Below are 13,495 nucleotides of genomic sequence, written 5' to 3'. Positions count from 1 at the left end.
GGAGGCAGCTGGACTCCTCCTGAGACTCGGGCCTCTGGTCCTCCAGCCCAACGTCCCACAACCCCAACTGCAGCCTCCACACACACACACACACACACACACACACACACACACACACACACACACACACACCTCATTTGCATACTGAGGCAGAAATCCTACAGAAATATGGAGGCAAATAAATCAGCCTGGAAAAAAAATGGAAGAAAAGGCAAGACTGGGAATAATGAAGAAATAAATGTGACGGCGCAGGGAGCGTGTCAATTAGCAGATGAAATGTCAGAGGGAAATATAATAAAATGCAGAAATAAACAACTTGGCGAAAACAAAATGAAAGCAAAACAAATGAGTACAGGCAAGAAAATGATCAGGATTCAAATTTAAAAATGACCAAATAAACGACTGAACTTGATTTGGAAAACCAGATCAATTACTGCTAAGTCACAGCAGAACTGCAGAGTCGTCTGAATTTCTGTGCCATTGAACAGAATGTGTTCCACAGGATTTCAGGCTGAGAACAGTCCCGGTTCCGTCAGTCTTCACTGTCCTCACGTCAGGTTTCAGTCGCTGTTCGCTTCAGATTTCTTCAGCCTTTTCTGAGAATGCTAGAATATTCTTTAGCTTTGTAGTTCTCAAGGCTTTTCTGTTTTATAGGGGGATTTCTCTGTGTTTCTTCACTTTATTTAGCAATTCTGTGCATCCTTAAGCTTCTTCATGTTCCTTTAATTTTCTTTTAGCTTTCTTTAGACTTCCTGAGGTTCTGCAGCAGACTTCACCAGGTTTTCTTCATGAAAACACAAAATAAAACCAAATGACACCAGCAAGTAGTATTTCTAAATCCTTCATAAAGGTTGCATTCAAAGTAACATCAGAATATGATTATGAATATGAATATGAAGTATTTTAAAGAAAGGTAGGTTGAGAATATTTAACTTACTTCACACAGTTTGTGGCGAACACACAGTCCTACATCAATGCTTTTAAATTTCATTTTAAAGTTTCTTTATAGTAATTCTTTAACTTGAACTTCATCCACAATCTAAATAATTATTATTTCTTATTTAAATCGAACACAAACTTTGCACTTTCATGAATAAAAAAACAAATAAAAAAAAACTCATTAATCTTAAAGTTCGCTTTTGACGCCAGAATGTCCCAGGCGCTCCTGAACGCAACAAACATTTCTCTGCTGAGCTCGCGGATCTTTACACAAACACGCCACGTGGCGGCGCTCAGCGGCCGCTGCCAGCTGCTCTGTGGCTGTCCAGCAGGAGCTGCAGGGCTCCCAGCTGACTGGCTCCACCTGCTCTTTCTCTGGACACAAGCTGTAATTGCAGGGAAATTCCAGCAGGGGGCGATGATGTTGTTTCAGAAAGAGTCCGGGTCTCATTAGAACCCATTTCAGAGTGAAAATAAACATGAAGCTCCTGGTTCCAGACCAGGTTCTGGTCTCGGTCTCTGGTTCTTCTGGACCAGACTCTAGTTTTCCCTGAAATCATCTTTGATTTGATTTTACGAGTTAAAGTTTTGCATAAATCGCCCCAATCACAGCTCCTCCTCTGTCCACTGAGGCGGTCATGTGACCGGCTGGACCAATCACATTACACCTGCTTCTAATGTTCACTAGCGGAGTTCAGAATGTCACGTCCATCTTTAAAAACTGTCAAATTGTCCGCAGACGCCCCGAGGCCACGAATCCTGACCATTCATGTTTTCACGCCGTGGCCAACACGAACGTATCAGCTGGAATGACAGACATGCTCCGACAGGGGGCGCTGCCACAGCAGCTGCAGGCCGCTCAAACCTCTGCACTACTTCAGATGTTGCTGAGGACTGTTTAAACCCGGATGATGAAGTTTTCAGCCAAAATCACTCAACCGGCGACATTTTCCACATCTGCTAACCAGTAATCAGATTACTTTTCCCTGTGTTACAACACTGTTACCATTTCTGGCAATAATGTGAGACAGTTCTGTGACGATCATTCACCTTTCAGCTGGTTGTTCCTCTGGAGTCCAGCAGGGGGCGGAGCACGACGTCTGATACACAGAGATACAGCCGTAGAGCAGGTAGAGATACAGTCATAGAGCAGGTAGAGATACAGCCATAGAGCAGGTAGAGATACAGCCATAGAGCAGGTAGAGATACAGCCATAGAGCAGGTAGAGATACAGCCGTAGAGCAGGTAGAGATACAGCCATAGAGCAGGTAGAGATACAGCCGTAGAGCAGATAGAGATACAGCCATAGAGCAGATAGAGATACAGCCATAGAGCAGGTAGAGATACAGCCGTAGAGCAGGTAGAGATACAGCCATAGAGCAGGTAGAGATACAGCCGTAGAGCAGATAGAGATACAGCCGTAGAGCAGGTAGAGATACAGCCGCAGAGCAGGTAGAGATACAGCCGTAGAGCAGGTAGAGATACAGCCGTAGAGCAGGTAGAGATACAGCCGTAGAGCAGATAGAGATACAGCCGTAGAGCAGGTAGAGATACAGCCGTAAAGCAGATAGAGATACAGCCACAGAGCAGGTAGAGATACAGCCGTAGAGCAGGTAGAGATACAGCCGTAGAGCAGGTAGAGATACAGTCATAGAGCAGGTAGAGATACAGTCATAGAGCAGGTAGAGATAAAGCCATAGAGCAGGTAGAGATACAGCCACAGAGCAGGTAGAGATACAGCCGTAGAGCAGGTAGAGATACAGCCATAGAGCAGATAGAGATACAGCCGTAGAGCAGATAGAGATACAGCCGTAGAGCAGGTAGAGATACAGCCGAAGAGCAGATAGAGATACAGCCGTAGAGCAGGTAGAGATACAGCCGTAGAGCAGGTAGAGATACAGCCGTAGAGCAGATAGAGATACAGCCGTAGAGCAGATAGAGATACAGCCGTAGAGCAGGTAGAGATACAGCCACAGAGCAGGTAGAGATACAGTCATAGAGCAGGTAGAGATACAGTCATAGAGCAGATAGACATACAGCCGTAGAGCAGATAGAGATACAGCCGTAGAGCAGATAGAGATACAGCCGTAGAGCAGGTAGAGATACAGCCACAGAGCAGGTAGAGATACAGTCATAGAGCAGGTAGAGATACAGCCGTAGAGCAGGTAGAGATACAGCCATAGAGCAGAGAGAGATACAGCCGTAGAGCAGGTAGAGATACAGTCATAGAGCAGGTAGAGATACAGCCGTAAAGCAGATAGAGATACAGCCACAGAGCAGGTAGAGATACAGCCGTAGAGCAGGTAGAGATACAGCCGTAGAGCAGGTAGAGATACAGCCGTAGAGCAGATAGAGATACAGCCGTAGAGCAGGTAGAGATACAGCCGTAGAGCAGATAGAGATACAGCCGTAGAGCAGGTAGAGATACAGCCGTAGAGCAGGTAGAGATACAGCCGTAGAGCAGGTAGAGATACAGCCGTAGAGCAGGTAGAGATACAGCCATAGAGCAGATAGAGATACAGCCGTAGAGCAGATAGAGATACAGCCGTAGAGCAGATAGAGATACAGTCATAGAGAAGGTAGAGATACAGCCGTAGAGCAGGTAGAGATACAGTCATAGTGCAGGTAGAGATACAGCCGTAGAGCAGATAGAGATACAGTCATAGAGAAGGTAGAGATACAGCCGTAGAGCAGGTAGAGATACAGCCATAGAGCAGGTAGAGATACAGCCGTAGAGCAGATAGAGATACAGTCATAGAGCAGGTAGAGATACAGCCATAGAGCAGGTAGAGATACAGCCGTAGAGCAGATAGAGATACAGTCATAGAGAAGGTAGAGATACAGCCGTAGAGCAGGTAGAGATACAGCCATAGAGCAGGTAGAGATACAGCCATAGAGCAGATAGAGATACAGCCATAGAGCAGGTAGAGATACAGCCGTAGAGCAGATAGAGATACAGCCATAGAGCAGGTAGAGATACAGCCATAGAGCAGATAGAGATACAGCCATAGAGCAGGTAGAGATACAGTCATAGAGCAGGTAGAGATACAGTCATAGAGCAGGTAGAGATACAGCTAGAGAGCAGGTAGAGATACAGCCGTAGAGCAGGTAGAGATACAATCATAGAGCAGGTAGAGATACAGCCGTAGAGCAGATAGAGATACAGCCGTAGAGCAGGTAGAGATACAGCCGTAGAGCAGGTAGAGATACAGCCACAGAGCAGGTACAGATACAGTCATAGAGCAGGTAGAGATACAGTCATAGAGCAGGTAGAGATACAGCCGTAGAGCAGATAGAGATACAGTCATAGAGCAGGTAGAGATACAGTCATAGAGCAGGTAGAGATACAGCCATAGAGCAGATAGAGATACAGCCGTAGAGCAGATAGAGATACAGTCATAGAGCAGGTAGAGATACAGCCGTAGAGCAGGTAGAGATACAGTCATAGAGCAGATAGAGATACAGCTGTAGAGCAGGTGGAGATACAGTCATAGAGCAGATAGAGATACAGTCATAGAGCAGGTAGAGATACAGCCGTAGAGCAGGTAGAGATACAGCCGTAGAGCAGATAGAGATACAATCATAGAGCAGGTAGAGATACAGCCGTAGAGCAGATAGAGATACAGCCGTAGAGCAGGTAGAGATACAGCCGTAGAGCAGATAGAGATACAGCCGTAGAGCAGATAGAGATACAGTCATAGAGCAGGTAGAGATACAGCCATAGAGCAGGTAGAGATACAGCCGTAGAGCAGATAGAGATACAGCCGTAGAACAGATAGAGATACAGTCATAGAGCAGGTAGAGATACAGCCAGAGAGCAGGTAGAGATACAGCCGTAGAGCAGATAGAGATACAGCCATAGAGCAGATAGAGATACAGCCATAGAGCAGATAGAGATACAGCCGTAGAGCAGATAGAGATACAGCCGTAGAGCAGATAGAGATACAGTCATAGAGCAGGTAGAGATATAGCCGTAGAGCAGGTAGAGATACAGCCGTAGAGCAGATAGAGATACAGTCATAGAGAAGGTAGAGATACAGCCGTAGAGCAGGTAGAGATACAGCCATAGAGCAGGTAGAGATACAGCTAGAGAGCAGGTAGAGATACAGCCGTAGAGCAGGTAGAGATACAGCCGTAGAGCAGATAGAGATACAGTCATAGAGAAGGTAGAGATACAGCCGTAGAGCAGGTAGAGATACAGCCATAGAGCAGGTAGAGATACAGCTAGAGAGCAGGTAGAGATACAGCCGTAGAGCAGGTAGAGATACAGCCGTAGAGCAGATAGAGATACAGCCATAGAGCAGGTAGAGATACAGCCGTAGAGCAGATAGAGATACAGTCATAGAGCAGGTAGAGATACAGCCGTAGAGCAGGTAGAGATACAGCCATAGAGCAGATAGAGATACAGTCATAGAGCAGGTAGAGATACAGCCATAGAGCAGATAGAGATACAGTCATAGAGCAGGTAGAGATACAGCCGTAGAGCAGGTAGAGATACAGCCATAGAGCAGGTAGAGATACAGTCGTAGAGCAGGTAGAGATACAGCCGTAGAGCAGATAGAGATACAGTCATAGAGCAGGTAGAGATACAGCCGTAGAGCAGGTAGAGATACAGCCTTCTTTGTTGCTCACTTTTATTAAGTCTCAGCATGACCAGCCTCGTCTGCTCCGTCCATGGATGCCACAACAACTTTAAGAAGATGAAGCTGTCGCTTTCTCAAAACTGTTTAGAGCAGGGAAGCCCAGATCTGAATGCTGCGGGCCAGCGTTCAGATTGCACCCACCTCCGTCTAAAGAAGAGGACCTCCGCTGCAGGATTAGGGCGCTACTCCTTCCTCAGCAAATCTAACAATCTCTTCTGGGAGGTAACAAAAACATATATGTCTCTGTTGTGTTTAAAACTCAGGGTTCTATTTCATTTCAGTGAACCTGTAACCATGTGACTTACATCCCCTCGGGTCAGGAGCATTTTGCCAAATAAGGCCTGGGATCGTGACGTCATCACTCGGAGTCGCGGCCATGTTGGCCGCTCTCTCCCGTTGTTCACTTGGACCGTGAACGCACTGCGTCCAGACGTGCTGTCCTCGCTCGTGCGGACACATTCGCTATTTTTTTCAATCTACAATTCCAACCCTGCCCAGACGTTGTTGTGTTGTTGGGTGTGATAGCAAAACACACGATCGCCAGGGTAAAAAGATCCAAAACGGACTTTGCTTTTATCATTTTCCTGCTTGGAAGCACCATCAAGGAGAAGGAGTTTCTGTACTGACTAAATCTCGCCGTCTCGCTTGGATCGCGGCTGTAAGACGACCAAACTTAACCTTTCATTGCATTCTAATGTGGGACTTATATGCGCGGAGGTAAACATTCCTGTCTTCACAAAATTCCGCTGTCAGCTGGATGCAAGAGATGAGAGCACCAGAAAAATTGCTCACCTCCTCATTCACGTCGAAAGGGTAACTGGAACCTTCCACAACAAATTCACAGTTATCTGTGAAAGCAACAGTTCACCTGGTTTTTCCCTGCAGGGATGAGGATGTGACTTTCCTTGATAAGATAGTTACTGTACGTTGCGCGCTGACGAACATGAGCCCAAGCTGCTGAAATGAAGGCCTGTTAAGTGGAGCTATAAATGTCTGTGGTGTCCTTACCCACTAGTTTTAAAATAAACACACTGAAATGTATTTCAGTTGTTTGGGGTTTTTTTTGTTTTTTGGGGTTTTTTTTGGTGTTTGTTGAAATGAAGTGTCTCGTAACACATGCAGCCTGCAGTCATAAATATATTCTGTCAAATGAACAAAATGACCGTAGTGCAAACAAAACATTTAAACATAATGTTAAGAGGAGAAAATCAAGTTAATAATACAGAATAAATAGTAGTTTTTCAAAACTACATAAAAGGGTGTGTGTAAAACTGGCAAAATGTTTGACATGAAAAAAATGTGCATATTAAGACAATGTTATTTGTAAAAATACTCTCAAAATGAACACAAATAACAGTAGTGCCAACAGAGAAATAGAATAAAAGGAGGATATATAAATATAAAAGGAGAAAAATTCTAAATGTATCCTATAAACTCAGCTAACAACACAACCGAAGAAAACACAGTAAGTTGATAACCGTTCAAACCGTTAGTAACTGCGATTTTTTTCAAGATAACGGCTCCTGGCTTCCTTATTAAGCGTAAGCTGATATATATCTGACCTTTTTCGGCATTTCAGCATGTTTTCTTGCTTTCTGCAGCTCTACTCGTACGTCTTCTCCTGCTCCTGTCTGGGTTTGTTATGTGTTTGTTTACACTCGTGAGCGGCCAACATGTCCGCCACTCCCCACAATGCAAAGCGTGATCTCAGGCCCTAACCCTAACCCTAACCACACCTGTGGGTGCACAGTATATAATGACGCGCGTGCACACACTCACCCTCTTTTCTTCCTCCTGGTCGGTGAGCTTGTGCCGGTGTTTCTCCGTGCTCCCACCGCGACCCATCGCTGTTCTGGCTGCTGTTTCCCTCGCACCCATCAAGCGTTCTACGGGTCGTGTGTTACTGTTTGGTGAGTGGTTGCTATCCGCTGTCGGCTGCTTTGGCGGCACTTGGCCTTGTTGTGCTAATGTTACTCTGCTTGTAGCAGGTGTAGTGTTGTGTCTCAAGGGCGCGCTTTCGCCACCTCGTGGCTTGGAGAGGTATTGCGACTCTTATTAAGGTCTGCTCTCCGTGTTTCTTAGATTATCCTGGCTTCTATCGGTCCTGGCTACTGCTGTATTCAGTGTGTGTTTTCAGGGTTTCCCCCAGAAAACTTGCTAAGCCTGGTTGGACTGCTAGAGGAGCCCACCGCAGATCGGCCTTGGAGCACGTGGACACGGGTCGGGGGGGATAGTGTGACGTTTCGGAGCGCGTGGTCGGGGGTCGGGACCGGGGGGGGGGCGGGGTAGCGCGGGGATGCTGGTCGGGACCGTGCGTTCAACCATCGGAGTGGAAGTGGGGAGAGGGAGAGAGCGCACGCGTCGAGTCTCTGCACTGCTGGGTCACGGAGCGCAGCGTTTTTTTTTTTGGGTCCCTCTCCGTTTGTCCGGGCGCTGCAGTGCAGGCGGGCGGACTGAAAATATTTACAATAAATAAACAAGCGCCGCTTAGCCTGGCGGGGGGGGCAAGAAAAGCCTGGCGGCCCGCCAGGCCTATAACACGCTGGGGGAAACCCTGGTTTTCTTTGTGCTGTCCCTGACAGTCTGCTGCTGCATCATGGCTTCTGAGGAGGACCACATGGATTGTGCTCCTGAGGACTCCTTCCCACCTGCTCAGGACCCTCCTCCTCACAAGGCGGCGTGGAAGTCTGGGACTAAGCGGAAAGTGGACCAGGTCTATGACCCCAGGGTGGACTCTCTCCAGGCTCAGTTGGATGCTATGGATAAGACCATGGACGCCATGGCTGCTGCACAATAGCATTTGCTGGATGCCCAGGCCCCCTTGCAGGCCGGCCCTCATCCTGATGCGATCTCTCTGGCTGCTTCCGGCAGGATGGGTAAGCCCAACAGCTCGGGCTGTGGCTCCTCGGCCCTGATGGACAATTATGGCGACGAAGAGCAGGGTGCTTTACTGGACGACTTTCCTGGTGACGGGCATTCGTCAGTGACTGGGGATTTGTCTGTGAAAGCCCTGCTGACACGTGCTGCTGGTGCTGCAGGTCTCCCTGCTCCACCCTCTCCACCCAGGGCTTCGGTGTTGGATGGAGGCCCTGGTCGTCAGGGTCATGCCCTTTTGCCTGTTTATTCAGATTTTGTGTCCCGTCTCCAGGAGTCGTGGGCACGGCCACAGGATGCTTTGACCCCACGCTCTGCACTTGGTGTGCTCCATAGTGCCGCTGAGCATGGCTTGGATGGGGCCCTACATGTGAGTTTGTCGTTTGCACTCCTCGCTGGGGCGTCTCCTGGTGGCAGAGCTGTTCGCCAGCCTAATAAGAAGTGCAGGGCTACTGATGGCTTGGTGGCTAAGGCTTACCAATCCACTGCTGTGGCTGCGAGGCTGTCAAATACTAATGCTTTTTTGCTTGTGTATTTGGAGGGCCTCATCCGGGATCTGGATTCCAAGAGCCCGGCTGAACTGCTCCCTGAGCTGTCCACTGTCGTGGATACGGTTATTCAGGGAGTGGGTGCACAGGCCAGGGCCCTTGGTACCTCCGTGGCCCAGATGACCCTCGCTCGACAGCACATCTGGCTGAGTCAGACCAGTCTGTCAGATGCTGAGCATGCAGCTGTTATGGGGTCGAGTGTTTCACCTGGTCAAGTGTTTGGCCCTGCTGCTGAGGCTGCATTGGATGAAGCCCAGAAAGTGAGACAGCGGACCCAGTCTATGCGTCACCAGCAGCTATCCAGACCTGACTCACGGCTTGCCCCGGAGAGACATGTGGGCTTTCAGAGATCCTTCTCACAAGGTCAAGGCTCATCTCAGGATTCTCGGGGTGGCCGACCTGTTTTTCTCCTGCCTGACCAACAGCGGGTGCGTGGCCGCTCCAGGGACCGTGCTGGTCGGGGTACGTCTGTACCCGGTCGGCGTTCCTGACCCCATTCCCACACTGGCGTCAGGTTTTTCCAGCGCCCATCTTCACGCCTGGCGCCAGTGCACCTCATGCCAATGGGTGCTTCCTACTCTGGAGAGCGGCTACTGGCTAAAGTTCGGACTCCGTGCTCTGTGCTTGTCATTGCGTTTTGCGGACGACGGTGGGCAACGGCTCTCTCTCTGTCATTCTGGTCGACGACATCTCAACCTTGTTGTCCAAAGGGGCGATACGTCCTCTGGCTTTGCAAGAGGTGCAGGGTGGGTTTTACTCCCCCTACTTCCTTGTCCCGAAGCGCACCTGGGGCTTCCGGCCCATTCTGGATTTGAGGCGGTAGAACGCATATCTGAAGGTGCTTCTCTTCAAGATGCTCAAACTGTGAACCCTGTTTCAGGTCGCTCAGCAGGGAGATTGGTTCACGACCGTGGATTTTCGAGATGCTTATCTCCACGTCCCCATTCATCCCAATCATCGGCGGTGCCTGCGGTTCATGCTCCACGGTGTGGCCTACGAGCACAGTGTGCTGCCGTTTGGCCTGTCCCTGTCACCTCAGGCTTTTGCAAAGTGCATTGACGCTGCACTTTCGCCTCTCAGGATACAGGGCATACACATCCTCAGCTATCTGGACGATTGGTTGGTGTGCGCTCCTTCCCTAGAGCTCGCTCACACACACACACACTTCTGTCATTCTGGCCCATATGGCCTCCCTTGGTCTACATCTCAATGTGGACAAGAGCAACCTGGTGCCCGGCAGGTCCGTGGTGTATCTGGGGCTGGTTCTGGACTCTGTCTCAATGACGGCGTCTCTGACGCCCCAGCAGGTGTCTCCATCAGGGAATACGCAATGAGCTGTCTGGCCCGCCGCGCTGTTCCTGCTCGGCTGTGTCAGAGGCTGCTGGGCCTCATGGCAGCTGGTGCTCAGGCGGTGCCTTTGGGGCTGTTGCACACGCGGCCACTTCAGCATTGGTTTGTGAGCTGGGACCTGTCCATGTCGAGAGACCGATTCAGTCCCCATGGTTTTCAATGACTGGCCCACCAGGGACGTTGGGGACGGACGCACTGAGCAGTCTCTGGCCGCAGGTGCATCTTTATGCGTTCCCTCCCTTCCCTCTTCTCCCTGCTCTGCTCGGCAGAGTGAGGTTGTTGCAGGCCTGGGTCCTCTTGGTAGCCCCGAACTGGTCTCAGCGGATATGGATACCCCGGATGTTGGAGGGGGACCCATGGCAGATTCCAACCAGACCGGATCTTCTGTCTCAGAGGCAGGGCAGGATTTGGCATCCGAGACCCGAGGTGCTCAGCCTTCATGTGTGGCCCTTAAAAGGCAACACTGGAGCGATCTTGGACTGAGTGGGCCTGTAACTCACACCTTGGAGGCTTCGTGGGCTCCCTCCACCAGACGCCTTTATGCTTGCCGGTGGACGGTGTTTCGTGAGTGGTGCCGCGGTTCTGCCGTGGACCCTGTGACCTGTGACATGGCAGTGGTGCTGTCCTTTCTTCAGCACCTCTTGGACAAAGGTCGGTCTGAATCTACGCTGAGAGGTTATCTCGCTGCCATTTCCGCCGCTCATGTGCGTCGTGAGGGGTGGTCGCCCGGGGCTCACTGTGAATCCCTCCTGGCGCGACAAAACACAAGTGGTCTTCGAACTGATTTAATGAAGTTTGACAAACTCCATTACAACCGTGAAAACTCGTTGGCTGCATGCCTACAACAAAGGGATATCATCATCGGATCCTGCTTCGTGTCTCTTGATGGAAAACTTGATCCTTTCGAGCCAAATGGCGAGGTAATTCAACACGCCGTGTAGCCGTCAACAGAGAAACAGCAGTCCAAACCGGAAGTGAACGGCACCCACGTCACCCTTATAACCCGACACCGAGACATGCAGCACACAATAATCACTTTACAATTAAAACATATTTCTAATAATCCTCCAATGAATATGAAATTGCAAATATAAACAACAATAATAAATAACTATGGACACTAAAATGATGCATTTACACTCACCCTCTCATGACTAGGTTTCTGAAGGGAGTTAGGCGGCAGTGTCCCCCCAAGAGTCGCTTGCTTCCATCATGGGATGTGCAAGTGGTACTCCATGCTCTGTGTCTTCCCCCGTTTGAGCCTCTGTCTGTTTTGGACCTGCGGCTCCTCACAATGAAGACAGTTTTTCTGCTTGCCATCTCGTCAGCCAAACGAGTGGGTGAGCTTGCGGCGCTCTCTGTTGGAGCGGGTTGCCTTCGTTTTGGTAGTGAGGACAGGGTGGTTCATCTCCTGCCGAACCCTGCTTTTCTGCCGAAGGTGTTGCCTAGAGGCTTTGTGGCCAGGCCGTTGGTGATTGAGGCCTTCTTTCCCCCACCTCATTCTTTGGAGGAGGCGACGAGGCTTCACTGTTTGTGTCCTGTGAGGGCCCTGAGGGCTTATGTGAGCCGAACTAGCGCGTTTCGCTCGGTGGACAATCTTTTTTTGTGTTATGGTGTGGCTGCTCAGAGCAGGCCTGTTTCGAAACAGCGCCTGGCGCGTTGGATTGTCAACCTTATTGCGCTGGCGTATGAACATTCGGGACATGCCCCCCCACGTGGGGTTGTCGCTCATTCCACGCGGGGCACGGCGGCCTCCTGGGCACTATTCAGAGGTGCCCCATAGGAGGACGTGTGCAGTGCTGCTGGATGGGCATCTTCCTCAACGTTTGCCAGATTCTACAGGTTGGCTGTGCCTGCTTCCACCATCCCCTCCTCGGTGTTGGGGACTGCGATGGATGGATGACACTTTGTGTTATGTTGCTTATCATTGATTGGTGCCCACTTTATGTTACCATCAAGCAATAAAGACTGATTGACCGTTGTCAACTGTGCTTTTGTGATCTGTTTTTGTCACTGGTGTCCCTGTGGGGTTTATGCACACCTTTCTCGTGACTTCTTTGGCATACTGTTGTCACATGGTTACAGGTTCACTGAAATGAAATAGAACGATGGTTTCTGTATGTAAACTCAGTTCTATGAATGAAAGTGAAGCTGTATCCTTCGTAGTCACTCATTCAGCGTTGCCTGGTTACGCCCAGTCATTCGAAAGAGGGTGAGTGTGTGCACGAGCGTCATTTATATACTGCGTAGCGCACACCCACAGGTGTTGTTAATTTGGCATAATGCTCCTGACCCGAGGGGATCTAAGTCACATGGTTACAGGTTCACTTTCATTCATAGAACCGAGTTTACATACGTAAACCATCGTTTCAGGTTAACAGTAGCTTGCAGCCACCACAGGCTAACATGCTAAGCTATCGAACAGCTACAGTGCATGGCAAAGGACTTCATTCATAAAAATAAAAACAAAGAAGGTACCCAGCTCTTACCTCGTTCTGAACTTTGCAAATTGGTCATTTTCATGAAATACAGCAGTTACAGGCTCAACTTGTAGCTTTAGCTATAGCTCCCATAGTAATTTAATTGTTCTGACAATATGGTTCACTGGTGGCCTGAATGATTTATAGTTTTCTCAAAGTTTAAAATGTAAAATGACTTATGACACATCCATTGTCCTCAGATGCATCAACTGGCCGGAAGTCCTGTTCCGCCTCTCGATGTGGACCTACCAGCTGAACCTCCGGCCTCCTGTCTGCCTCTGTCTGATCAGGACTCTGCTGAAAGCCCCGTCCTGTACCAGCCCCTCCAGGGTCATAAAGCCCCGTCCTGGATCAGCCCCTCCAGGGTCATAAAGCCCCGTCCTGGATCAGCCCCTCCAGGGTCATAAAGCCCCGTCCTGGATCAGCCCCTCCAGGGTCATAAAGCCCCGTCCTGGATCAGCCCCTCCAGGGTCATAAAGCCCCGTCCTGGATCAGCCCCTCCAGGGTTCAGGACCATCAGTGCTGCTCATCACTCTCCTACGCTCCAGCCAGCTCAGCCTCCTGTACCCTGGTGTCCTGCTGGAGTCTTTCATGTTTTGGCTGATCAGCTGTCAATAACTGTCATGAAGTCCTTTCAGCTCGATGTCTGAGACCAGGTCCT

Source organism: Salarias fasciatus, unplaced genomic scaffold, assembly GCF_902148845.1.
Source record: "Salarias fasciatus unplaced genomic scaffold, fSalaFa1.1, whole genome shotgun sequence".
In the NCBI taxonomy this organism is placed as follows: Eukaryota; Metazoa; Chordata; class Actinopteri; order Blenniiformes; family Blenniidae; genus Salarias; species Salarias fasciatus.
Note: the sequence above shows the minus strand (reverse complement) of the source record.